The sequence below is a fragment of the Callospermophilus lateralis genome, chromosome 6 (assembly GCF_048772815.1).
Source record: "Callospermophilus lateralis isolate mCalLat2 chromosome 6, mCalLat2.hap1, whole genome shotgun sequence".
NCBI classification, from domain to species: Eukaryota; Metazoa; Chordata; class Mammalia; order Rodentia; family Sciuridae; genus Callospermophilus; species Callospermophilus lateralis.
In genome coordinates, this window is record NC_135310.1 from 160,246,915 (window position 1) to 160,271,615 (window position 24,701).

Consider the following 24,701-nt stretch of genomic DNA (forward strand, 5'->3'; position numbering starts at 1 on the left):
TTGAGGGGTTGCTTCGGGAGGAGGATCGAGCAGGACTGTGAGAGGCAGGTTTTGCAGCAGAGGGAGTTGGCAAAGAAGCCAAATCCATTAAGTCAGAAACTGAAAGGGGCACAGCTGATCTTGCTGATAAGGGAACAGCACCAATGGGGAGCTTCCCTGTTCAGTTGGGGGTGGGGCATATCTAGCAAGAAAAGGAACTGTGGTTAGGCCTCTGGGGGCCGGCAAGGGTGAAAAATGTCCAGGAAGCTCTTGAATGTTTAGAATTACAATGCACTCTCAAGATATGCAGAGCAGATAAAGAAAGGGCAAGTCACTAAGGGAGTCAGTACCCAATGCAGACGGTTTAGGTTTTGTTTTCTATGGGCAACTCTGAGCAAAGAATATGATAGGATTCTCTTGGTAGGAAAAAAAAAAAAAAACCAGAATTTTTATGGTTTTTATTTACCTTATGATTAGTTTATTCTTCAACAAATCATTTCCCTCCTAAACTGTGAGATGGAGGGTTTGGCACTACCTATATTCATCTATGTCTGACCAAGTCACATTGGTCAGCTCTGCTTAATGTTTAATACATCATTTAAACTTCACTGGCCAAGCAAGCTGTCCCTTTAGCAGGCCAGTAATCCCAGTGGCTGGGAACATTGAGGCAGAAAGATGGAGAATTCATAAGCCAACCTCAGCAACTTAGCAAGGCCCTAAGCAACTTGGCTGGACCCTGTCTCAAAATTAAAAGGGCTGGGGTTGTGCTGCAGTAGTTAAGCACCCCTGGATTCAATCCTTGGTGCCAAAAAACAAAAACAAAACAAAACAAAAACACTTAACCAATAGATCTTCACACACACTTGACTCTAAAACATTCTTCCTGCAATCAAATCATTTCCATTACAGTCAGTGGAAACTTCATTGTTGGGAGGGTGGAGTAGGGGTGGGATATTGAAAATTTATATGGTTCCTCTCACACCCCCAATCCAATCATCAAACCCTTCAAGAAATATCCAGAAATCAACCACCTGCCACCACTTCCAGCAACATTACCATGATGGTTTAGTTACAGAGGTTCATGTGTCATCTGAATATTATAACATCTTTCAACCAATCTGTCCGCCTCCAGGAAAAAGAGGGAAGGAGAGAGAAAGTCCATAGCTGGGTCCTCCTCCCGCACACAGCAACTTGTGACGCTGAGGGGCCTAGAAGAATATCTTCTTGTCAATAAGCTCACAATAGAGAGAATTATGGGATTCAAAAAATATGTATATGAGGGTTGGGGCTGTGGCTCAGGGGTAGAGCAGTGCCTGGGGTGTGTGAGGCCCTGGGTTTGATCCTCTGTACCGCATATAAATAAAATAAAGGTCCATTAACAACTAAAAAAAAAAAAATTAAAAGTAGGTATATGAGAAAATCAGCACATTTTTATTGAGCTCCTACTAATTTCCAAAAGTGTTTTTATGGACAAGGTGGGGAAAGGCCACGTGAAAAGCTGCTTTTCCCTGTTCCAGAAACTGCTTATTTGGCAATCAAGAAAAATCAAAAGCCATCATAAATGAATCAAAAGAACCACTGCTCCCAGGGCCTGGATTGAAGGAATACCCTGTGTGTCAAATGCTGCTGTGAACTTCAAACGAGAGGGCAGAGATCCACAGTCTTCAAAGAAGCCGCCCCAACACAACTGTAAACCTGCCCGATGGCCGCCAGCCCAGACGGGCGCCCCTGCCCGGGTCTGCAGGGTGGGAGCGAGCCGAGCGGCCGGGCTCGGTGCCGACCGACGCGGCAGGTGGGCGTCTTTCCGGTCCCACGAGGCCGCTGTCCTGCTCTCGGGAGCCACGTATTACCAGACGCGCGGAATGTCGACCCCGACGCCGCGGCCCCCAGTGACCCGGGAAGGCGGGGGTTTCCAGGTCCCGGTGTTCCCACCGGCTGCGGGAAAGCGGAGGAGCGGCACCAGACGCCCCCTGCACGCCCTAAGTGTCACGGCGAGGAGCTGCTCCCGGGGACCACGTGGCCTAACGGATAAGGCGTCTGACTTCGGATCAGAAGATTGAGGGTTCGAATCCCTTCGTGGTTAGTCCTTTTCCTCCTGGCCCCAAGGGCCACGGTGCCTGTGTCCTTAATAACGAAGGAACCGTCAGACCCACGTCCTTCTCTGGTTTTTCTCAGCTCTCCCTGTGTGTCCGTCTGCTGGTCTTTGGCCAGAGATGACCGACACTGTTGGATTTTCAGCACAGAAATAGAGGAGCGAACTGTTTTGTAGTACCTCTCCTTTATCCATCACTAAACCAGATCAAGAGGCAATGGGTTAAAAAGTTGAAGACCATCTTTACAAATTTAAGTATAGCAAATTTTTTTTCAATTGGTTGTATTTCAACATTGCTGTATTTTTGTTTACATATGGGATGTTTGGAGCCAAATGACAGCTTTTAATTTTTATTGAGTAGTTTTATCTATCTTCTTCTGCATTATTTCTTTATTCAATAAAAATGTTAATGATCTAATGATTTTCTTTTACTCGGGAGCTATATAGTATATGTAACAGTCCCTTATGATTTTGCTGACCATTGTCATAGATTCTAGGGTGCTGTTGTATGTTCCTGTAGCCAGTGAATATTTGTCCTTGATGAAAGATCATCCTGTCCGCTGGGTGCAGCCAGGCATCCCTTTACTCTGTGATCTTAGGTTGAGGATAGATTAAGAGAACCGGTGGGAAGTACAGAGAGGAGCAGAAGACCCCGTCACAGTGGCCTGAATGACAACATGGACCTCCATGACAGCTACAACAGTGGACAGGGTGATTGGTTCTTCGGTGATTTTAAGAGTGAAATCCATGGACACAAGGGTGACAGCAAGGCAATAGGATTAATTAGAGTGATAGGAAGAAGGCATCACTCTGCATGGAGAGGGTCCAAGGAAAGATTTTGGGCAAGGTCCATTGTCTGGAGGTTTGTATGGATTAAGGGAGAGAGCTCCCTATCCACTCAGTGTCCCCGTGAGGCACTCAGGGTCCTCGAGCACTTCCTGCACTCTTTGGTCCAGTCGGGTTACCCTGTCCCCTTTTTTTTGATGGGCGTTGGGTACCAGAGAGCAGATGTCTGGGTATCCGTTTTTTCTGCTTACACAAGAGTCAGCCTGAACTCGATGAGGCCTGGCTTTGTCTATTTTCTTGGCCCTGACCTTGACACCTGACCTTGAAAGAGCCCAAGTTCCTGCCGGTCCATTTAACCCTTCCTCCTACCTCAGTGAGAAATGGGTTGCTTCTGGACACATTCTAAACAGGGAAGCAAGAGGCTCAACTTTTTTGAGTAGAAGCTGGAATGCTTGGGAAAAAAATCTTCAATTAAAATTAATTCAACTTCGTGGTAAGAGGTATACACTTGATCCGGTTTTGCAAAAAAGTACAAAATTAGTACATAGGATTTTTACAGAAGGCAGCAGAGACTGTTGGTGCAAAGCCCATCAAAGCGCAAGAGAATGTTGTTGAGTCGACCAAGGGGTGAGGGGGGGTGAGGGGTGAGATGAGGGACAGTTGGGGACCGCCGTGACTCTCAACCAGGTGGAACACCAGGGCTTAAATCACGAATTCCGAATCTCTCTATAAAATTGGGAGTGAACCCGGCAGAACCTCAGACTCCCAAGGAGCCGACGAGGGTGGGATTCGAACCCACGCGTGCAGAGCACAATGGATTAGCAGTCCATCGCCTTAACCACTCGGCCACCTCGTCACCTACCTGGCCCTTCTCAGGGATCATATTTCTTTATGGAAGGTTTCTGTTTCCTTTCGTTTTTTTTATTTTTATTTTTTTTCATCCTTATTGTTTTAACAAAACCGTTTCCACTTTGCAGCTGCTATCGTTTCACCGTATGACTTCCTCGATGTATCTTTGCTCTCCATAAATGGCCCTCTTTGATAAAGGAAGAAAAAAATAAGAGGAAACTAGGAAGAAGAAGTGGACCTGAATAAAGATGAAAAGTACACTTCTTACAGGGGAAATGGGAGAAATTAATGAAGAAGAACAGAGTTTATATCCACTTTTGTGTTTTTTTTTTTTAAATCAAAATGAATTTTTCATATCTTCAAAGTCACATAGATTAGCACCACAATTAAACCAGTTCGTGTTGCATACCTGGAAGCTTCTAGTAGGACTCTCAAAAGGGTGTTGCCACTTGCCGTTAGTGCTGGGTAGAAATGACCACACCTCTCTGAGAAGCCCAGGTGGTGATTAGTGTCACGCTGGGAGTGATGCCTTAAGGTCACATTGCGACTGGTTCTGAATCAGACCAAAGATTCTGGACTTTATCTTACAAAATTGGAGAGCTAACTGAGGAGACTTTGATTTCTTTATTTTGTAAGGGTAAATGTGGCAAAAATGATAATTGGCATTGCCATTTTGTTCAATTATTGTGCATTTCTATGCCGGCTGTTCAAAGACCACCAGGAATATAGCTGCAGGTGAATAAGTTGTTTTTTTGCTACTATAACTAGAAAGAATGCACCACGGGAAACCTTGGAGGATCCCAGGAAAGAGGTGTTTTAAGAGGCCTTATTATAGAATTGTGCTTGTGTTGGGTGATTTGGGGGAGGATACTAGGAAGTGAGGCTTTACACTGCATTGGATGCTTTCAGAAGAGAGGGAAACTTTTGGTAATTGGGTACCTGAATACATTTTACCTAGAAGGCAGATTACAATGAAGCTGAAGCTGAAAAAGCAGTGGCTTCTCAGATTCCCTGGTGGAGGGGAAGTTCAGTATTGTGGGCTGCACCACGACTGTTTCACTGTGTGTGTGCTTGTTTTACAATTGTAAACACTTGATGTGGTTTGGTTGTTTCTATCTCATTTCATCACCATCAGGAAGGTCAGTCTGATGCAGATGTTCTGTGAGATTGTTCAGCAGAAGAACGGTGAGCACAAGGCCAGTTCCTACAACACCCAGGCCTTGAGAACTGTCAGGCTGGCTCCCAGATGCCAAGGGCTGCTTTTCTCCTTCTCACTTATGCTCAATATCATTATTAAAAAAAAAAAAAAAAAAAAAAAAGTAATGTATGAGAATGTTGTAACAAGACATATCAATGAAGAAAAAATGAAGATTAAATATGGAATATGACCAGGGATCAAATGACATATCAAAAGATGATTTAATAAATATTAACTCTACTAAATATCATAACATATTAAGCTAAAACAGATAAATTATACAAAGCTGCATTTTTTTTAAACACACTCTTTATTCCACACACAAAATTCCCTACCATGGTGATACCTCCTATTGTAGAAATATATGATTAATAATTTAAAAATCAAAATATAGAATGTGTCAGAAGGTGGTAACTGCCTTGGAGTGATGACATCTTGAATCAGATGGTCAGTTGTTCCCATTCCATAAGACCCAGGGGAGGATTTTTGAGAAATATTCATGTGAACTGGGAGCTGTGGCACATACCTATAATCCCAGCCACTCAGGAGGCTGAAGCAGGAGGATTTTGAATTCAAAGCCAGCCTTAGCAATTTAGAGAGGCCCTAAAAAACTCAGAGAGACCTTTTCTCAAAATAAAACATAAAAAGGGCTGGGGATATAGCTTAGTGATTAAGTAACTCTAGGTTTAATCCTCACTACCTAAAAAAAAAAAAAAAAGTAAAGGAAAAGAAATATTCATGTCAGGGCATCACCCCTAGAGATTCGGTTTCACTAGATCAGAACTGATATTAGAAGAGCCAAAGTCGAGCTCTTCAACACTGACTTAATTATAAAGAAAACTTTTAAAAAAAAACTGAGGCAAAGAGATCCTTTCCAGTAGGAGTTCTAGCAATCAGATTCAATGCATCACTGCTTGCCTAAGTAGAAGGACATGCCTGCCAAGTGTCAGGTCAGTCAGGGCTTATTCTGCGTCAGGCTCTGTAGTGTGTTTAAAGCCCAGTGTAGTGGCCACACTTCCTGTGCACGGAAGCTCTCAGATGACTAGGATGACTGGGATTTCATTCTGTCATTTTCACATCTATGTCCACAGTTAACCTACAAAGCTCCAGAAAAGAAAAGAGTCACAGGTGGAGCTTTTAAACTAGGGACACTTGATCATCCTAGCACATAATTAACAATTTGATGGACTGAAGCCACCAACAAAGCAAACAGGCATCAGAAGGAGAGGTTATAGGAGACAGAGACTGGCAACTTTCAGTAACCAGAGGAAAAAGTGAGGAGCTGGGTGTTGCTCAATGAGAGGAGGTGCCAGTCCCAGGGGCTGTCTGTACATGCCAGGGGTACTCCTGGTTTGGGCAAACTTAAGGACAAGGTCTCCAGAACTGATCCAGGTCCATTGAGACTTGAAATCCAGATGCTAGCCATTGAAATGAGGCATTTTATCTCATTATAAGTACTTTTAACAGAACAGTTAATCTTCCAGATAGTGGGGGCCACACATGAGCTTAAGGTGTTTGAAAGGAGCCTCACTGGGTTGAGTCAGTAGAGACACTAAGATATGCCTGGCTGTACTGCTATTAAGGTTGGAATTTTCAGAGCAGTGTTAGTTCTTAGAAACCAGTAGGCTCCAGGAAAGGAAGAAACTAAAATTGGAGTTTGTAAAACAAACACTTACTTATCCAGGGAGAGTGGAACTTACCAAATCTGAAAAACTCTGAGCAAAAAGCAAAAGGGGACATCCAGTGAAAGTGGGACTGGGCTTGAAATCCACAAGTAGGTAAGGAGAGTTCCCACCAGGCCCGAGAATCCAGGTTGTCTGGGGCAAGTAATAGGCCGTGCTTAGAGCCAGGGGTGTGGGCCTGGCAGTGGGCAAGACCTTAGAGAATCACAGGGGGAGATCTCCAAGATGTTTCCGAAGCCCCAGGAGATGGGATTCAACTTCCTGGACCAACCCTCAAACCATTGCAGCTTACTACTGCCATTCTCAAGATTACCCTTGCACCCGAAAATACATGTGGAGGGGGAGCCAAAGAAGAAAACATTGGCCGGAGATGCCTCTGTCCCCTGAACCATGAAGAACCCAGGCCGGAGAAATTATCTGCATATACCAAAAGCGAAAATGCAGAGTCCGCCTGGAGAGGAGAAGGCTGGGGAGAATGTCTGACTGTGTAGAGCGGGGTCTGCAGACCGTGAAGGCCAGGTCATCAAAATCACAGCAGGTCCCACCGAGATTTGAACTCGGATCGCTGGATTCAAAGTCCAGAGTGCTAACCATTACACCATGGGGCCGACCGCCGGGAGGGTCTCCTGGGATATCTGGGCAAAAGAGTCGTCCTGACCTTGACACAATTAGTCCCCAGGTTGTCTGCTAAGTCCCAGGTGGCGCACACTCAGGGAAGCTCCCGGGCGCTACCAACTTCAAAGGAGCAAGTTCGAGATACAAGTCCTTTGAACTAGAACCCGCTGAGCAGTCGTCACAGGAGTCACCCAGACGCGGGGGACTCCGACACCCAAAAAACAAGAAGGACAAAAGCAGCTGCGGGATTCCTAGTGAAATTGTGAACAGGTGGCGTTCTACGATCCGGGAGAGGGGCGAGGGAAGAGGGGCACTTACTGCTCAAGAGCTACCTGATGAATGAGGGTGGGATGCTCACCTCCGGGAGAAAGGGCGCTAAAAGTGACTGAGGTCCCACCGAGATTTGAACTCGGATCGCTGGATTCAAAGTCCAGAGTGCTAACCATTACACCATGGGGCCGGCGAGAGGCGCCCTCCCAGGTAAACTTTTGACAGCACGCAGCGGTGCGTGGGCTTGGTCTCCTGGGTTCCCAGGCTCCGAAGAAGCTGCCCCCAGGCCAGGGGCCTCGCCCGTGGAGAGCCTTCGGTACCGCTGCTCCCGGCAAAGTCGGAGCTGTGCACTTGGATCCGTTACCTGGGCAACGCAAGTTGGTTTGCTGGGAGTTCACCGAGGAAAGTGGCCGCGCGGAGTGATCGCCTGAGCCGCCTGGGCGCGGGAGGGAAGAGGGAAATGCGCGACGTCTGGGATTCACTGGCGATCCTCTGTCTGGTTATCTTACTTCCTTTCCTTATCTGCATTTTCCAAGGGTTCGATTTTATTTATTTCACTCTCATTCGTGTTGCATCAATGTGTTGGGAAAAATAAGAGAGTTTTAGTTTGAAAAAAAAAATAGTTTTTTAAAGAGAAGACAGCGAAAATCTAAGAACCCTTTTGAAAGTTCCGTGTGTGGTCTTTGCTCGGCGACTCTGGCCCCCTGAGTGGGATGAGGCAGGACGCGGAGGGCGGGGGGGCAGGGGGCAGGGGGGCAAGAATCCCCAAAGATCACAGGCCCTCAAAAGCAGAAGCGCGCTGGACACGGCCGAGCTGCTGGAGAACTGCAAGGCAGGAAAGCGAAGCCGGCGAGGCTTTGGAAGACCAGAAGCCCGGCTCCCTGTACAGAGGGAAGGAATAGAAGCCCCGGCTCCCGAAGGAAGGAAGGCGTGGAGAAAACAGTAAGGAGGCAGCACACGCGCAGGGGCCCGCGTGTTTGCACAAGCGTTAACTGCGGGTTTAACACCTGCAAAGAAAACCTCTCTGCGTAGTCGGCAGGATTCGAACCTGCGCGGGGAGACCCCAATGGATTTCAAGTCCATCGCCTTAACCACTCGGCCACGACTACACAACGGAGTCGGTCTTCACAATATTCCCATGAGGAGTATTATCTTTCTACATCCCGCCAGGGTTTAGGTTGATGTTGGTGATGGATGTGCTTGTCGTGACTGTAAGAATGACATTCCGAAGATTGCGACAGAGCTCGGAGGAATAATAACACTGGGGAGCTGACGCAGGACGTTCCCAAGACCTTGGAAGGACCAGGCCAAACCAGAGGTGTGCACTCCTGTCCATGAAGGCACACAGGGTTGCAGACTCCGAGGTTCTTAACCCTCATTTCTGGTCCCCAAAATTCTGAGGAGAGTTGTTTGGTAACCTCATTCGAGCGAGAACTGGTACTGGTTAAAAGGTTAACCGCCTAGCAGAGGATGGTTTCGATCCATCGACCTCTGGGTTATGGGCCCAGCACGCTTCCGCTGCGCCACTCTGCTCCCTGTCATGGGTGCTGCCCGGGTAGCCAATTACGCTGTACGTGGGTGGTATGGGGCATCTCCAGGTCTATGGAGTTTGTGGCACCCGAGACTGAGGAGGTAGCCAGGACCCAGGGACCCGAGGGCCGAGGTGGCGTCAGCAAGCAAGGCGGAGACTCCTTAGGGCTTTCGGATAGCCAAACGCAGGCCATGGCGAGACTTAAAAAAATAAATCTACAAGTCTTGAGGACGCTCCCGTCAGTCAGCATGGGAAGGAGGCTGTCAGATACGCGTGAAAAAGAGACGCTGTGCATTGGCCGGGAATCGAACCCGGGCCTCCCGCGTGGCAGGCGAGAATTCTACCACTGAACCACCAATGCCCGCTTGCGCCTCCCCTTGTCCGCTAGGGTGATGCGGAGAGGCGCGGTTTTCCTGAATCCAGCTCAAGGAAAAGCGGAATTCCAACCTCAGGAAACCCGTGAACCTGCCGGTGAACTGCAGCCGCGGGACCCTGGGACGGCTCAGGGCCAGCAGCGCAGCGCCGGGGGCCTTGAAGAGCTGCTCCTGTTTCCCCTGAAGCTGGGCCATGAACTCGGTTCTCTGAACCCCAGCGACAGGGGAGTGGACAGGGCGAGTGACACGGTCAGGTGGGCGGATTGGCTGCGGCTCTTTCCCCATTTGCGAAGCTGACCTGCGCTGCCCAGGAGCCCGGGTGAAGGTGGATTGACCTTGTCTGGCACACAGCTCAGGGCACCAGATGATCTCAGCTGCAGATGGTGACCTCGCGTAGCTTTTGATTAAACCGTGCAAGTCAGGTATCTTCCCTTATTCTAAGAAACCATCTGATGCACCTAAGAGAGTCTCCCGTTGGTCGTCGTCACTTGATGGCATAATGCACGCTGCTCCAGAACAAACACCCCAAGCATCTTCTTTGTGAATGATACAAAAATGATCTTTACGAGGTTCACTCTACTTCTCCAGATTGTATTACTATTTATCGAATACTGGCTCCAGAATATTACCAAAAGTCCTACAGAAAGGGCAAGGAGAAGATTAACTCGAGAATCTTAACGGGGGCGGGGGGAGCTTTTTACAGAGCTTTTTGAAATCTAGATGTCGACGAATCAAAGTAGGAATTTGGGTATGATTGGGAAAGGATCATGATATATTGGGGGATTGTAGACTCAGCCACGAGAGGAATTGGAAGTAAAATGTCATATTTGTTGTCTGTTGCTACATAAAGAATTGTCCTGATGCTTAGTGTCTTAAAACCAGACAAACATGCACCATCTCACAGCTCCTGTGGGTTGGAATCCACCAGTGGCCTACCTGGGTAGAGGTCTCTCCCAAGGTTGAGAAAAGATGCTGTTAATGGAGTGGAGAACACCTGGGGTCCCACCTAGATGTGCAGAATTTCTCTTTAAGCTCAGTCTCTTGGTGGCTGGACAGAAGCCTCAGTGTTCTCTAAATGGTCCTCCAACAAGTTCTGAATAGGCAGCTGACTTGCAGCAGATCCAGTGATCCAAGACAGGCAGCCAGGATGCTGTGCCTCACAAAATTTCCTGTAACTTCGTTGTTCTACTCTCTGGGGAGGGAAACTGGGCTCCCTCTCTTGAAGTCCATCATTTGGACTTAACGTTCGTGGCTGAAGAGTAGCTCGGTGATTCACCATTTGTCTGACATGCATGAGGCCCTGGGCTTGATCTCCAGTATCACAAAAAAAGAAAAGAAATGGAGGTGTTCTCAGGTGTGTGCCAAGTCTCTTCCCTTACTGCAGTCACTTGGGCAAAATATCCTTGCCATTTTTAAAGTGTCTAAAAAGTCATCAGAGGAAAAGAAAGTAAGTCATCCTGATGGATATTTCACCCAAGTTATGATAAAGGTTGATGAACTGACTGAGTTTATTTTTTTAAAGTGATTCCTATAAGTTAATCTGTATCATGTTGCAAAAATCTAATATTGACAACCAATAATTATACTGTTTATCTTTTTTTTCCCAAAATTTTTATTGCTGAATGATAGTTGTACCTAATGGTGGAATTTGTTGTGACACGTTTTATTGTGACACAATATAACAATATAATTTGTCCAATGCCACACCTCAGTGTTTTCCCTTCCCTTCCCTTCTCCTTCCTCCAGTCCCCTTCCTCTCCTGGTCTCCCTTCAGTTTTTTTGAGAATTCTCCCCACATACATACACACACCTTTCTTCTTTTGCCTCTCTTGCTTCTACATATGAGAGAAAACCCATGACCCTGGACCTGAGTTTGGCTTATTTCATTTAACATATTGTCTCTAGTTCCATCTATTTTCCTTCAAATAACATAATTTTGATTTTCTTTATGGCTGAAGAAAACTCCATTGTGGGGCTGGGGGTATAGCTCAGTTGGTAGCATGCTAGTTAGTCTAGCATGTATAAGGCCCTGGGTTCAGTCCCAGCACCACAAATAATAATGATAATAAACTCCACTGTGTGTGGTGCCTCATTTTCTTTATCTATTTATCTATACCTAGGCTGGTTCCGCAGAATGGCTGTTGTGAACTGGGCTGCTAGAAACGTGGATATGCATGTATCGCTGTAATATGATGACTCTAATTCCTTGGGGTAAACACCGAGCGGTGATAAAGCTGGTGGTTCCATGCCTAGCCTTTTGAGGAACCTCCACACTGACTTCCATAGTGGTTGTGCCAGTTGACAGTCCCACCAGCAGTGTCAAAGTGATCCTTTTTCTCCACATCCTCTCCAGCATTTATTATCGTTCATATTTTTGATAGCTGCCATTCTGACTGGAGTAAGATGAAATCTCAGTGTAGTTTCTTTTTTAAAGTTTATTATTATTATTATTATTATTATTATTATTATTATTGAGCACCATAGTTACACATAGTAGTTGGTTTATTCTGGCAAAATCATACATGCTTGGAATTGGTTTCAGCCAGGTCTCACCCCATGCGGTGTTCCTCCCCTCCTCCCTCCTGGTATTCTCCTTCCTCCACTCTTCTGATCTGCCTTCTACGCCCTTACTTATTTATTTTTGATTGATACTTTCTGCATGTACATTAAAGTGAAATTCCCTTTGGTACCTTCACATATGCCCATAACATGGTTTGTTAGATTTATTCCATATTTCCTCCATTTTCCTTCCTTCCCTCCCCTCCTCCTCCTTCTTCTCCACTGATCTTCCCTATATTTTTGTGAAGTCCAATCCCTCACCCCCACCACCCTTTTCCCCTTATTTTGCTCTAACTTCCCCAAGGAGAGAAAACATTAAACCCTTGACTTTCTGAGTCTGGCTTATTTTACTGAGCACACCGACAAATGCTATCATTTCTTTCTTCTTTATGGCTGAATAAAACTCCATTATGTGTATATATAAAGCCAGATTTAAGATAGGTAGTTAGTGTAGTTAGGTAAATCGTGTCTAATATCGGAGTAAGATAAATAAAATGGAGGCCATTATAGAGAATGGAGCCTGGGAAAGCAGAGCTCCAGGGAAATAGAAATAGAAATGTTGGGGGAAATAGAAATGTTGATGTCCCCAAGGCCCAGAGCCTGTCCTAAGGAACTGTTAATGAAGCAGCTTTCAGCAAAAAGGAAGGAGCTAAACCGCCCCAGGCCCTTCCTGCCCAGATGACTCCTCCAGCCCCCTAGCTCCCACCTGTTGGGCCTTCCCACCTGCATTCTCTCTCTGCAGGACAGAGGGAAACAAGGGTCAGGAGGGTGGGAAAGCTGAAAGAAGACCTTCGCTATAAAAAAGGGAAGACCTCCCCCTTCCACGGATTCCCCCTTCTTCCGGGGAGAAGCCTTTTCTGCTGTCCTTTAATAAAGCTTCTACTTTCCATCTAAACTTGCCTCCACGTGCTTCTCTGGTGCTATACTTCAGCATTCGGGGAAGCAAGGACTCTTCACCGGTAAACAGTGGTATCATATACACCACATTTTCTTGGTCCATTCTTCCATTGCTAGGCATCTGGACAATTTGGCTATTGTGAATTATGCTTCTACAAATATTCATGTGCATTTGGATAAATATCAAGGAGTAGAAGTAGTGGGGACATACGGTGGTTCTGATTCTCCAGTTATCGGTGGAAGTATAACATTAGAGAAGAGCCTAGGCATGCATATAACACAGGGCTTACATACACTTGTCCTGGAAGGGAGAAGGGGCCACAGCTGGTATCCTGGTAGCCCAAGAAGTGAGGTGTTCCTCCTTTTTATATGTCCTGGTCTTCCTGTTCTCCTGCGCCCCTCCCCTTATCTCTCCCTCTCCTATGTACCTGAACAGGCCCAGGAGATGCTCCATGGGATGGCCAAAAGGTGAGAAGCAGGTGGGCTGGAGAGGGGCCTAACAACTCCCTGTGGGGACAATCCCTGGAACAGGTTACCTTAGCAACAGGTTGAAGCCTGGCCAGGTTATCCTGATTAGGGTGGAGGAAGGGCTCTGAAGGCGTTAGCATTTCAATCTCTCTCCAATTCCCAGACCCGAATTGGCCTCCTTGATCCGATCTGACTCCATTTACCTATCTACACTGACTGTAGTCTCTTTTAATTCTGGCTTTAGTTCCATTTTTGGGGAATCGCCATGCTGCCGCCATGCTGCCTTCCAGAATGGTCCCACTAATTTTAATTTGCAGTCCCACAAGCAATTTATGAGAGTACCTTTTCCCCACATTCTCACCAACATTTATCACTATTTTTAATCTTTTTTTTTTTAAAGAGAGAGTGAGAGAGAATTTTTAATATTTAGTTTTTAGTTATCGGCGGATACAATATCTTTGTCTGTATGTGGTGTTGAGGATCGAACCCGGGCCGCATGCATGCCAGGCAAGCACGCTACCGCTTGAGCCACATCCCCAGCCCACTATTTTTATTCTTGATATTGCCATTCCGAGTGGAGTGAGATGAAATCTCAGTGTAGTTTTGATTTGCATTTCCCTAATTGTTGATGTTGTTGAAAATTTTTTTCATATATTTATTGGCCATTTTTATTTCTTCTTTTGAGAAGTGTCTCTCTACTTGATTTGTTCATTTATTAATTGGATTAATATATTTAAGAGTCAAGTTTTCTTTAGTTCTTTATATACCCAGGATATTAATCCTCTGTCAAGAGTAGCTAGTAAAGATTTTCTCCCATTCTGTAGGTTCTTTATTTGATATAGGAAAAATTATGAAAGATTTTGAAATGGACCTGAAAAATGACTGACTGTGTGTGTAGTCCCATGTACAATTTTTAGGTAATTTCATTCTCTGGGAATCTATACCTGTCATTGTCCTGAGCTTTTTTCAACTCTAAATTGAAGAAAATGTTTAGTTATGCAAACTGTTTTTCCATAGAAATGCAAATGAACTGAGAATGGAATGCAAGTTATTGTCATCTTGTGGGAAAGAGCCAGTCTTATTTCTATTTACACATTTGCTCTACATTCCTGTTGCCCAGGCATTTTGTTAGTTCTCCTTTGAATTGGTGACAATAGCCTATAAATAATTCATTTTCTCCCATTATCCCAGATGTAAAACACCTGTAAAAACTTAAGCACACAGTATCATAACTTTGAAATAATCTTTGTGTGTTTAGAGGCTGTTCTTTTGAGAAAAGCAATAGGTGAATGATTAGAGCACCTAAAAATACTTTGAAAGTCTTTGAGAAGATGGTAAAGACTTTGCTGTGAAAGCACTTATACTTAATGTTCAACGGAATTAAATATTTACATATATAACTGATATAAGAAATGCATTCATGAAAGTGTTTTCTAGAACTAGGTTGTCATTATATTTGGAGAAATGAATAGCATTTCGAATTATCAATGGCAGAGAATAGCTATCCTATAAACAGGACCCGGGGACAGGGCCTACTGCAGAGTGACATGCAATGGGTACTACGTGGACGTTCCCACCTACATAGATTACAAACACCGGCCCTCTCTGCACATGGAAATTCATCCCCATCCTGCCAATTCCTGCTTTGAGTCCTAAGATGCTGACCGCTATGGACACTCAGCAGACCTGTTTCCCCAACCCATCGATTTCCTGCTGAATCTGCCCAGTGGAAGGCACTGCCAGAAAGGAGATGAGACTCAGGGTGTCACAGGCTGCAGGTTGGTGGAGTCCCTGCCTCAGTGCTAGCTGCTTTTGCCAGCCACAAGGGGCTAATAATTGCCACCTGTGATAGCAACCTCTAGCTCTTCTCTGTATCTAGTGAAGTCCCACAATCCAGTCTACACCTTCATAAGTAACTTCTCTGCATTCCCTTTAAACACCAATTCTGTATACCTTCTTCTGTAAACCCCTTTGCTGCCAAGGCCCTGGCTAGTGTACTGCCTTTGAGAAATAGTCTTCTAGCAAGCCAGATATGTGAGCAAGCCACATTTCATGCCTAGTAGTGTAATAAGGATAATCCAAAACCACAATGGATGCAGAGATGGATATTGCTAGTCACTTATCCAAGATCCATTTTCTTTTTCTTCCTGGAGCGTGAGGTAGCTCTACAAATGCTTGATGTGGTAGAGAATCCACAATCACACTCTGTTTTGTTTGTTTGATGTTTGGGTTTGTTTTTTGACAATCTATTCACTGCTTATGACTTGATACACCTCTGAAATATTGGATTCCAAGCTACAGGAACCAAAGGGAAAACAGCCTCACTCAGTGTCCTTTGAAACCGACAACACTGATGAAAAAAACAAGCAAGAGGGTTGTGGGAGTCCAGATTTGATTCAATTAATGAAATTCTCATTGTAAAATGGTTAAATAATGTGTCACTGTTGGAATGGACCATGAGGCAGTGGAACCACTGAACAAAGATCAACACTGTGCCCATGAGCAAACACAGTGAGACCTGCAATAGTTTGGGTGGTGGTGTATATGAATATTCCAAATATTCCAAATATTCCACTTCTGTTAGGCAAAACAGAGGTATTGGCCTTCATTCATGCAAATAATTGACATGTATATTGTCATGCATGGATCATTCACAAATTTGTGAACAAAAATGAGTGTTATTGGCCAGGCTATATGGGCAATGACCAAACAGACTCCATTTTACCCTGATATTCTCTCCATATCATGTAAAAAATGCTCCTCCCAGGGGAAAGCCCCGCCTCTGTACCCATTAATAGTTACCTAGCATAGTATACTTGGCAACACAAATAGCAGTTCTTCTACAATGTCAAGTTATTCTCTTTGGTTTCCATTTTTCTTGGGTGATATACCTTGTCAGAGATTGGTTGATTAGTAACCATTCTCTAACTTGTACTCAACTAGGGTCATTTTGACTTACTTCCCTTCTGCTTGCTTGCTGCTATGCCAACCTTGAAAGTCCGGTGGGAAATACCAATGTACCCATTGCCTTGTCTCTCTAACTGCTCAATCCAGCTTCTGAACCTGCTTGCTTGCAGCTATGTCAACCCAGATGTAGTTTTTGCCTTTAAATATCCTAAAATGCTCAGGCTTGGGGCTGTTCCTTGCAGAGACAGTTGTAGGTCCTTTAGGGAACAGTCACCAGCTGGCCGGCTAAATAAAGGCTCTCCAATTTGGACAAAACTGGGACATGGTGTGTTTTCTGAAGAGACCTGCCCCATAACACAAGAAAGCTCATGTGCATTTGTTGAACTTCAAAAGAGACATGTGCATATGCAGTCAACAATGCAATGAGAAGTCCACCAGGAGGGAGAAAGCATAATATTCTCAGACCTATTATTGTTCAAGATGATACCAGATTTGACATGAGGAGCTATATTATTTTCAAATGGCAAGAAAAGGATGTAAGAACAACCCAAGTTGTGGGAAAACAAAAACACATATTGTCAAAAATGTAGACCTCTATTGAAGTGTTTTGCTCCTTTCCACCAAAAAATAATTAAACAGGTCATAAAGGTCATTTCTTTGTAAATTTCACAATGTGCTGTTATAGGACAGCTTGTATATGTTGTTCCTGTGTCTCATTTGTAGAATTATCTGTATTTCTGATAACAAAGAGCATATAAGCTGCAGATTTTTATTATGATTTCCAATATATTATAATGCATCTATGTCATTGAATTATTCACAGAATTGACAACTTGGAACTTTATGGGTTAATCATTAATTATTGAATTAAATAAAACACAAGTTCATTTGCATCTGTGTGAAAGTGATGATTTTAATAGTATTTCTCCTTTTAATCCACAGCTGCTAAATTCACATGATCTGGTGTCAGAAAAAGTTAAGTTCCCTGTTGGTTTGTTCCTTTTTAAGAATACAACCTTGAATAAATTATTTATGGTAACCTTCAGCTTTTCTGGAAAACGGAGGAGTTACCTAAAATCTAGAGAGAGACTAGCACCACACTTAATGTGTAAACTGTCACTGGACACTACTGCCTCACCTTAACCCAGAGCAATACCCACCTAACTGTTGATGGGGTCTGAATTCCCCACTCTCCAAGTCAAAAGTCCCAAGTTTCAGCAACAGTATGTGGAGATAAGGTCTTTAAAGAGGAGATAAGATAAAATCAGGGCTATGGGGGGCCCTATCTCAGTGACTGATAGGAGATCAGGACGCTGGACACAGAAGTTCTGGCAGCCCTAGAAAACCAATACAATCTGAGATGGTGAAGCTTAGAGAAAGATACAGAAAATAATTATTTGTTAGAGTCTGTAAACAAGTCTGGATGGCGCCTGGCAAAATGCCAGAGGGAGTGGTTTGTAAAGTAACAAAAGCGAGCCATTAAGTGTGGAGATTCCTGATTGGTTGACTGCTGTATCTAGTTTATGCTAATTAAGATAAGCTGTGCAAAATGTATAAATACCTCGGTTGTCCTACAATAAACGGCTTCCACTCCTGCTGTATCAATGTACACAAGTTATTCGTCACCCCCCGGATATTCTGCTGCAGCCGGGCTGCGGCAATTATTGATCTTTTAGGAATACAATAAAGTAAAAAAATGCAAGCTTGATTTTTTTTTTTAATGACAATTATCCTATTTTCCCATTTGGGGATAAAATTTTTTTTCCCCCACATTTAATAAGGCAAAAGACAGGGCCAACAAATGTCACAGATAAATTGATCCAGGTAACATAAAGGTAGTGTAATTGAGTGCATTCTTAGTAAGAAAACTACTCTTGGGCTTTCATTGCACAGGTCCATTTCAAGGAAAAGGAAAAAAAGAGAAGGGGACGTGGACAGCAGATGGTTCCATTTGTCCCCTGAGCGTCGCATGCTACCCCTGCACCAGCTGCCAATCTTTTCTCCTTTCATGCTTGGGCTTAAACCCAAAGCATCACACAAGCTAGGGAAGTGCTCTGCCCCTGGGCTACACCCCTGCCCTCTGCACCACCACCTCTGCTATCTTGAAGGTGTTTGGCAATGCCGCAGTAAAGTCTGCCTTCTCCCTTCTGCACAACTAGTGAGTGCCTTCTGTGTACCAGACACTTTGATAGGCACTGGAGGTAGCAATAGAATACACAGACTTGTCCAGTCCTGAGTGTGCAGTGCTAATGCAGAGTGGGCAAGACTCAGTGCCTTTCCATGTGTAGACGATGTGGGGAAATGTGATTGAGAGTGGAAAGCCACTTTCAGGCAGCACACAAATGGGGGCCCTTGCCCAGAGACCCAAAAAAGGCTGCCTTGGAAGAAATGACATCTTATTTTCAATGAACACTGAGAGAGGAGAGTCTGAATCCTGGTGCAAAGGAGGAAGAGGAAACGGCAGAAGCAAAGGCCCAGGGGTGAGAGGAGCCTGAAAGGCACTTGAGGACTGAAGAAAGGTCAGTGTGACACAGGGCCATCAGGCACGAGTGGTGTCAGGAAATGTTCATTTAATATCAAGGTAAGATTTTCATTTTAAAACAAGCAAACTAATAGCAAAACATTACACTGCACTCCACTTATGAATACGATTATGATGAGTCAATTTAAAGTGATATTAACTTCATGAAGATAATGACACTGGATTAATTGAACAGGTGGAGACTGGGGAGACAAGAGATTCAGGTCAACCTCACTGGCAAAGAGAAAAGGCCTCCCTCTGTCCTTGGCGGTTCAGAGACTGTCTGCCGGCCACGGGAGGTGACCCTGATGCTGGCAGAGAAGAGGTGAGGGCCATCCCGGCCAGGCCCAGGCGGATGGAGCAAAGGGAGAATCGGGAAGCCCGGAGGACCTGCCTGTCCGCCCGCACAAAACGGGAGCCGGCTGACCCCGACGTGATTTGAACACGCAACCTTCTGATCTGGAGTCAGACGCGCTACCGTTGCGCCACGAGGTCGCCGTTAGGCGCCTTTTTAATCTCCACTAAGGACCCTAGGTGACCCCTCCCCGGCCACGGACTCCTTCCCTAGCGGCCCTCCAGACGGTCCCCCGCGCCGTCCACGCTGCCCGGGTGTCCTGGGGGACAGGCTGCGGGGGCTGCAGAGCCGACCTCCGGACCAGAGCTGCGCGCGGACAGGCCAGCGGTTCCCGCCCAAGAGGCTTTCCTCTTCCGAGAACAACCGTGCGTGGCCTCCGTTGAGGTCCGCCGAGACTCGGGCACGAGGGCGGCCGGGCGGACCGCGCGGGCCCGTTCTCCGCAGGCTGCCGGCCTCGCTCCAGGGGCCTCTCCCGGCCTCGCTCTCCGCCGGCGCCCAGCCGCTCAGGTCGCTGCGACCTTCCCCCCCGCGGGTCGGCGGGTCCAGCGGGTCGGCGGGTCCCCGCGGTGCCGCAGGCCCGACCTACGGAACCAGGGGCCTCCCGATGGGAGAGAGGGGGGAAAGTTTGGGCTTCGCTGCGGCGGCCTGAAGACCCTTCGCTTTTGAAACCTGGGGAAGCCGCTCTTCGGTGACCCTGGAGGACAGCTCCCAGGTGGGTCAAGTGGTGACCCGATGCAGTGTGAGCCAACCCCTTTCCCCAGGTCCAGCCACAGACATCCGCAACCCCCTGCCCTGGTGAAGCCAGAATGGGACGGGCAGTCGGTGTCGAGGGCTAAGTCCAGTCGGGTCAGATCAAGGAGGCCAGTTTAGAGTGAGTCCGGGCAAGTTGGCGAAAGTCCCCAGAGGACCTAAAATGTTAACTCCTTCAGAGCCCATCCTCCACCCTTACCAAAAGCCTGCCCCTGCTCCCACCTGTTGCTGAGGTCACCCGACCCGGGAGTTGGCCCTCCCTACGGGGAGCTAGAAGGTTGTTAAGGAGTCCTGGGCTGCTCTGCCCTGCCCTTCCCCCTGCAGCCCACCTGTTCCCCGCCTTTTGGCCCTCCCACCCAGCACTCCTGGGCCTAGTCACCTTCAGGAAGGAGAAAGGTAAGGAAGAAAAAGAGGAGAACAGAGGAAGCCTAGGACACATCAAAGGCACACACCTCCTTCTTGGGATACCAGGACACCAGCTGTGGCCCCGTCTCCCTCCCAGGAGAAGTCTATGTTACCCTTTTTAAATAAACCCTGCTTTATGTGCTTGCCTCCGTGTGCGTCTCCAATGCTCAAACTTCAACATGTGGAAGTCAGGACTCATCAGCCATAACCAGCAGTATCACCGGGAGCCCCCCGTGAAGACTTCTCTCCACACGCTGAGGCGCCTCCGGAATAAACCCCGCAGACTCCTTCCAAAGATCTGCGAGCTCTGCCCAGGACAAAACCGGCCGGCTGCAGTGTCCCTCACCCCCGCTGTCTCTCAAAGGCACACTCAGAGGTCTCTCTGGGAAATTAAATACAGATTCAAGGGAGCATGGGGGCACTCAAAGAAATGGACGCCTTTGGGGTAAAGCCAGGAACAGGCAAGAGTAACTCCAACACCACCACCACCACGCACCCACATTGACCCCAGTGTGACTTGGTGGTTAGAATCTAGAGCAAGAAGAAACATCTTTTGGAATCTGCCCCTGGCCAGTGGGAAAATTATGGACTTTAGCCCATCCCAGAAAAAGAAAAAATCAACAATCTTGTGTCTCCCTTTGAGGAGCTTGTTAGAGTCTGTAAACAAGTCTGGATGGCGCCTGGCAAAATGCCAGAGGGAGTGGTTTGTGAAGTAACACCAGGGAGCCATTAAGTGTGGAGATTCCTTATTGGTTGACTGCTGTATCTAGTTTATGCTAATTAAGATAAGCTGTGTGGAATGTATAAATACCTCTGTTGTCCTACAATAAAGGACTTCCACTCCTGCTGCATCAGTCTACACAAGTCATTCGTCACCCCCCAGGTAGTTTGCTGCAGCCGGACTGTGCAAACTGGTCCTTTGGACAGTGCCGTCTCCCTCTGTTGAGCTCCAGTGGAAGACTTGCCTGTGTGTATTCACAGTCCTCGCCTCAGTCTCACTGTTATTGTTTCCAAGCCAAAGATCTGACTTCAGAACATTCCAGGGTTCTTTCTTTTTACCTTTGCAATTGGCAAGTAATCTTAGTGTTTGTTTAAAAATTGTAGCTATTCTTTGCTGTTTTTGTTGTTGTTGTTATTTTTGTTTTGTTTCTCTAGGGGTTGCTGTTGATGAGTCTTCTAATTGTACATTATCCCCTATTTTAAGTTATTTTTGTTAACTTGCTGACTTCCCTCCTGACTTGGCTGACTCCCCCAAGTCCTTCGGAGAGTTTCCCATGACAGCTTGACGTGTCCTGTTAGAACAGGCTACAATCTGGGTTGTAGTGCTAACTTAGGAAAGCTCTGAGGGGAAGATCTGGAGAGATGCTGGGTGGCCTGTCAGGTCTATAAATGTTCTCATACTTGAGCATGCAAAGGAGTCATTTGGAGAGCCAGCTAAAACCTAGAATCCACACCCACAAAGATCCTAACTGAGGTCAAGGGCGGCCAAGGGGAAGAGAGCCACTGCTCCCAGGGCTGCTGGGCGGAGGACCCAGAACTGTTATGTCCTATCACAGACAACAAAGATGAACAGATGGGGGTGGGCCGTAAGCAAAGGCAAGGGATGCAGAGGAAAAAACAAGATGAAACTTTCTGCCTGCATGCATGAGGCCCTGGGTTCAATCCCAGAACAAAAAGAAAGGAAGGAAGAAAAAAAAGAAAGAAAAAGAGAAATAGAGGAGGGGGAAGGAAGGAAGGAAAAGAAAGAATGAATGAATCAAGGTGAAAAGATCAGCTATCTAATTACTGACTTTTTTTTTTTTAGGTTTTTTTTTTAATTATTTAACATGTTAAAAGAATTTAGTCAAAAAGACCAAAACCCATGTCATCATCAGACTCCTCGGATTCTTCTTTCTTTGCTTCCACTTTCTTCTCCTCAGCTGGGGCAGCTGCTGTGGAGGATGCAGGACCTCCTGCGGGTGCTGCACCAGCTGCTGGAGCAGGCCCACCAGCCCCTACGTTGCAAATGAGGCTCCCAATGTTGACATTGGCCAGGGCCTTTGCAAACAAACCAGGCCAAAAAGGTTCAACATTTACACCAGCTGCTTTAATGAGGGCATTGATTTTATCCTTCGTGACGGTCACCTCGTCATCGTGCAGGATGAGGGCAGAGTAGATGCAGCCAGCTCGGAAACAGTGGCCAAGGTGCTGACTGTCGGGCGCGGTGCTAGTCGCCGGATGAAGTGAGGGCCTCACCCCAACGCGGCCTTAGCTTCTCAGAAGGACCGAGCACCTTGGCGGCACCTGAGGAAAGAAGTCTAATTACTGACTTTAAGAAAATAAAACAACCACTCCTGATGTGATCCTTACCCATTAGGCCACACGCTCCACACCCTGGCACCTGCTAATTTGCTGAAGGAAAATAATCTTCTCTGTAACTCAAGTATGAATGTAAGAGAAATTATTATAAATTAAGGAATTTTCAAACTCTAAAAAATCATAAAGTATATTTGGAGAAAGAAGTTTAATTTAATGGTCAAAATAAGTGTGAAGTTTGAACTAAAAACTACCATGGGCAGGAATATGGAGTTTCAATTAATAATTAATGTTGGAGTGCTTTATCTTTTGGAGGTAGTCAGAAAAGCCACCAGAGAATAGAAACTTCAGATGAGAGTCAAAGAATGGGATCAGAGAAGAACCGGACAAGACAGACCCAGGGAGCCACTGCTGCCTTGCTGTGTTTAAAACCGTGGAGTTCACTCAAGAAATCACCTTTGTACACTGGGAAGGTCCCACTGCAGCAAGTCTAAAGAATAAGTCCACATGGGATGAAAAGTTTGGCATAGGAAGGAACCCCAATGGGAATTTGTGACCCCAAAGGCTGATGGAGTGAGATGATTTGTCAGGTGAGAAAGCTGAACCCTAAAGTGGAGTGGGGAGGTGAGGGGATAATGGGGTTCACAGCACAGAGCTCCTCCCCTGGGCCAGGCTGGGGCATAAACAGCAGGAGTTCACTTTCTCGATGTTCTGGAGACTAAAGTTGAGCTCTGGGGCTCCACCTGGGCCTGGTGATGAGGCAACAGAACTTGGGACACTGGAAAAGCACATGATCTTTTCACATGAAGGAAAACACAGACCATATCTAAAAGGCAAGCAGCATATCTCCATGCAGAACCAAAAGTTAGGGCAGCAAGAGGACAGTCTCATGAGAGGAAGTGTCCAACCTCTCCATGCTGTCCCATCACCCATGAGACCCCTGCAGGCCCAGGTGAAGAGTCAGTGTTTTCAGCAAAAGCAGACTTCAAGGCCCTGAAGTTACCTAGACAACCATTTTCCTCATAACCCACATGTCAGAGGTACGGTCTTCAGCAAAAGTAGCATGAAACTAATAACGTATTTCCTGGGTATGCAACCTCGGATGTTGGTGCTTTTAAGTTGATGAGTGAAGCTAGAAGTGAGAGGGCTGATTGAGGCCTTTCCTTAGTAACGATTTCCTTTTGTAAGAACCTTCTGCTTTTGTGGCTTGATCAGGGTCTGACACCTGGTCTATTACCAACAGCACCAACTTGGAGAAGCAGTGTGCACACCACAAAGGGCAGCCGTTACGGCACCCAGGGGTTCATCTCATCATCCCGACCTTTGTACCACTGTGGTGTTCCTACTGTCTCAGGGACACCCCTTTGTCTTCAGTACCAGTGGGACATCTGACAAGTGCCTCTTGATGCAAAGTGGGTTCTGTGTAAAGACTATATCCAGACAAAAATGTCCGACCTTAGCCAATCACTCAAATCAAAGGGACCGACTCAACCATTTGGGTTACTAGCTTAAAGGGAACAATAGATAAATAAAAAAATGCTGTGAGGAAACTACACGACAAATCAGATTGTGGTACCTTCTAAAACACAATTGACACAACAACAAAAGGCTGGGGGACTGTTCTAAACGAACAGGGACAAAGGAAGCATTACAATGGCTGAACTTTGGATCCTGGTTAGATAAATATTAAATTTATAAGGACTGGGTATCAGATATTTTTGATGAATAGCTCATTTTTGGGGGGGTTGATATTATGGTTATATAAGATGCACATTAGGTAGAACATGTCTATGTAGTTAGGGGAAACATAATGTCTGCAAATGAATTTCTTGTGTTTTAGCAGAAAAAGCAGAAAAAACTAGTATGACAAAATCAGTTGCTGAATCTGGGAGGAGTTGTACAGATAAGTCTCTATATTTTCAACTTCTTTATATGTTTGATCTTTGCTGGGAGAGGACACTGGGAATTGAACCCAAGGGCATAACCACATCCCAGCCTCATCCCCAGCCCTTATGTTCTCACTAAGATGTTCTCACTAAGTTGCTTAGGGCCTGCTCAATTGCTGAGGCTGGCTTTGAACTCCTGATCTTCCTGCCTCAGCCCCCAGAGCCACAAGGATTACAGGCATGTGTCACAAGTGCCCGGCTTGAATTTTTTATGGTAAAATT

General features: G+C 45.9%; 8 non-coding genes and 1 pseudogene across 8 annotated transcripts; 1 reads left to right on the forward strand and 8 right to left on the reverse strand.

Annotated features, from left to right (window-relative positions):
- Positions 1 to 1,989: 1,989 nt before the first annotated feature.
- Positions 1,990 to 2,062, forward strand: Trnar-ucg (transfer RNA arginine (anticodon UCG)). The gene has a single exon. It is a non-coding gene; the product is annotated as a tRNA-Arg (tRNA).
- A 1,569-nt stretch (positions 2,063 to 3,631) lies between these two features.
- Trnas-gcu (transfer RNA serine (anticodon GCU)) lies at positions 3,632 to 3,713 on the reverse strand. Its single transcript has one exon. It is a non-coding gene; the product is annotated as a tRNA-Ser (tRNA).
- Positions 3,714 to 7,122: 3,409 nt separating this feature from the next.
- On the reverse strand, positions 7,123 to 7,194 carry Trnaq-uug (transfer RNA glutamine (anticodon UUG)). The gene has a single exon. It is a non-coding gene; the product is annotated as a tRNA-Gln (tRNA).
- A 395-nt stretch (positions 7,195 to 7,589) lies between these two features.
- Positions 7,590 to 7,661, reverse strand: Trnaq-uug (transfer RNA glutamine (anticodon UUG)). The gene has a single exon. It is a non-coding gene; the product is annotated as a tRNA-Gln (tRNA).
- Positions 7,662 to 8,498: 837 nt separating this feature from the next.
- Trnas-uga (transfer RNA serine (anticodon UGA)) lies at positions 8,499 to 8,580 on the reverse strand. The gene has a single exon. It is a non-coding gene; the product is annotated as a tRNA-Ser (tRNA).
- A 352-nt stretch (positions 8,581 to 8,932) lies between these two features.
- Trnam-cau (transfer RNA methionine (anticodon CAU)) lies at positions 8,933 to 9,004 on the reverse strand. Its single transcript has one exon. It is a non-coding gene; the product is annotated as a tRNA-Met (tRNA).
- Positions 9,005 to 9,292: 288 nt separating this feature from the next.
- Trnag-gcc (transfer RNA glycine (anticodon GCC)) lies at positions 9,293 to 9,363 on the reverse strand. The gene has a single exon. It is a non-coding gene; the product is annotated as a tRNA-Gly (tRNA).
- Positions 9,364 to 19,151: 9,788 nt separating this feature from the next.
- On the reverse strand, positions 19,152 to 19,223 carry Trnaw-cca (transfer RNA tryptophan (anticodon CCA)). Its single transcript has one exon. It is a non-coding gene; the product is annotated as a tRNA-Trp (tRNA).
- Positions 19,224 to 22,034: 2,811 nt separating this feature from the next.
- Positions 22,035 to 22,591, reverse strand: LOC143400991 (large ribosomal subunit protein P1 pseudogene; annotated as a pseudogene).
- Positions 22,592 to 24,701: the final 2,110 nt, after the last annotated feature.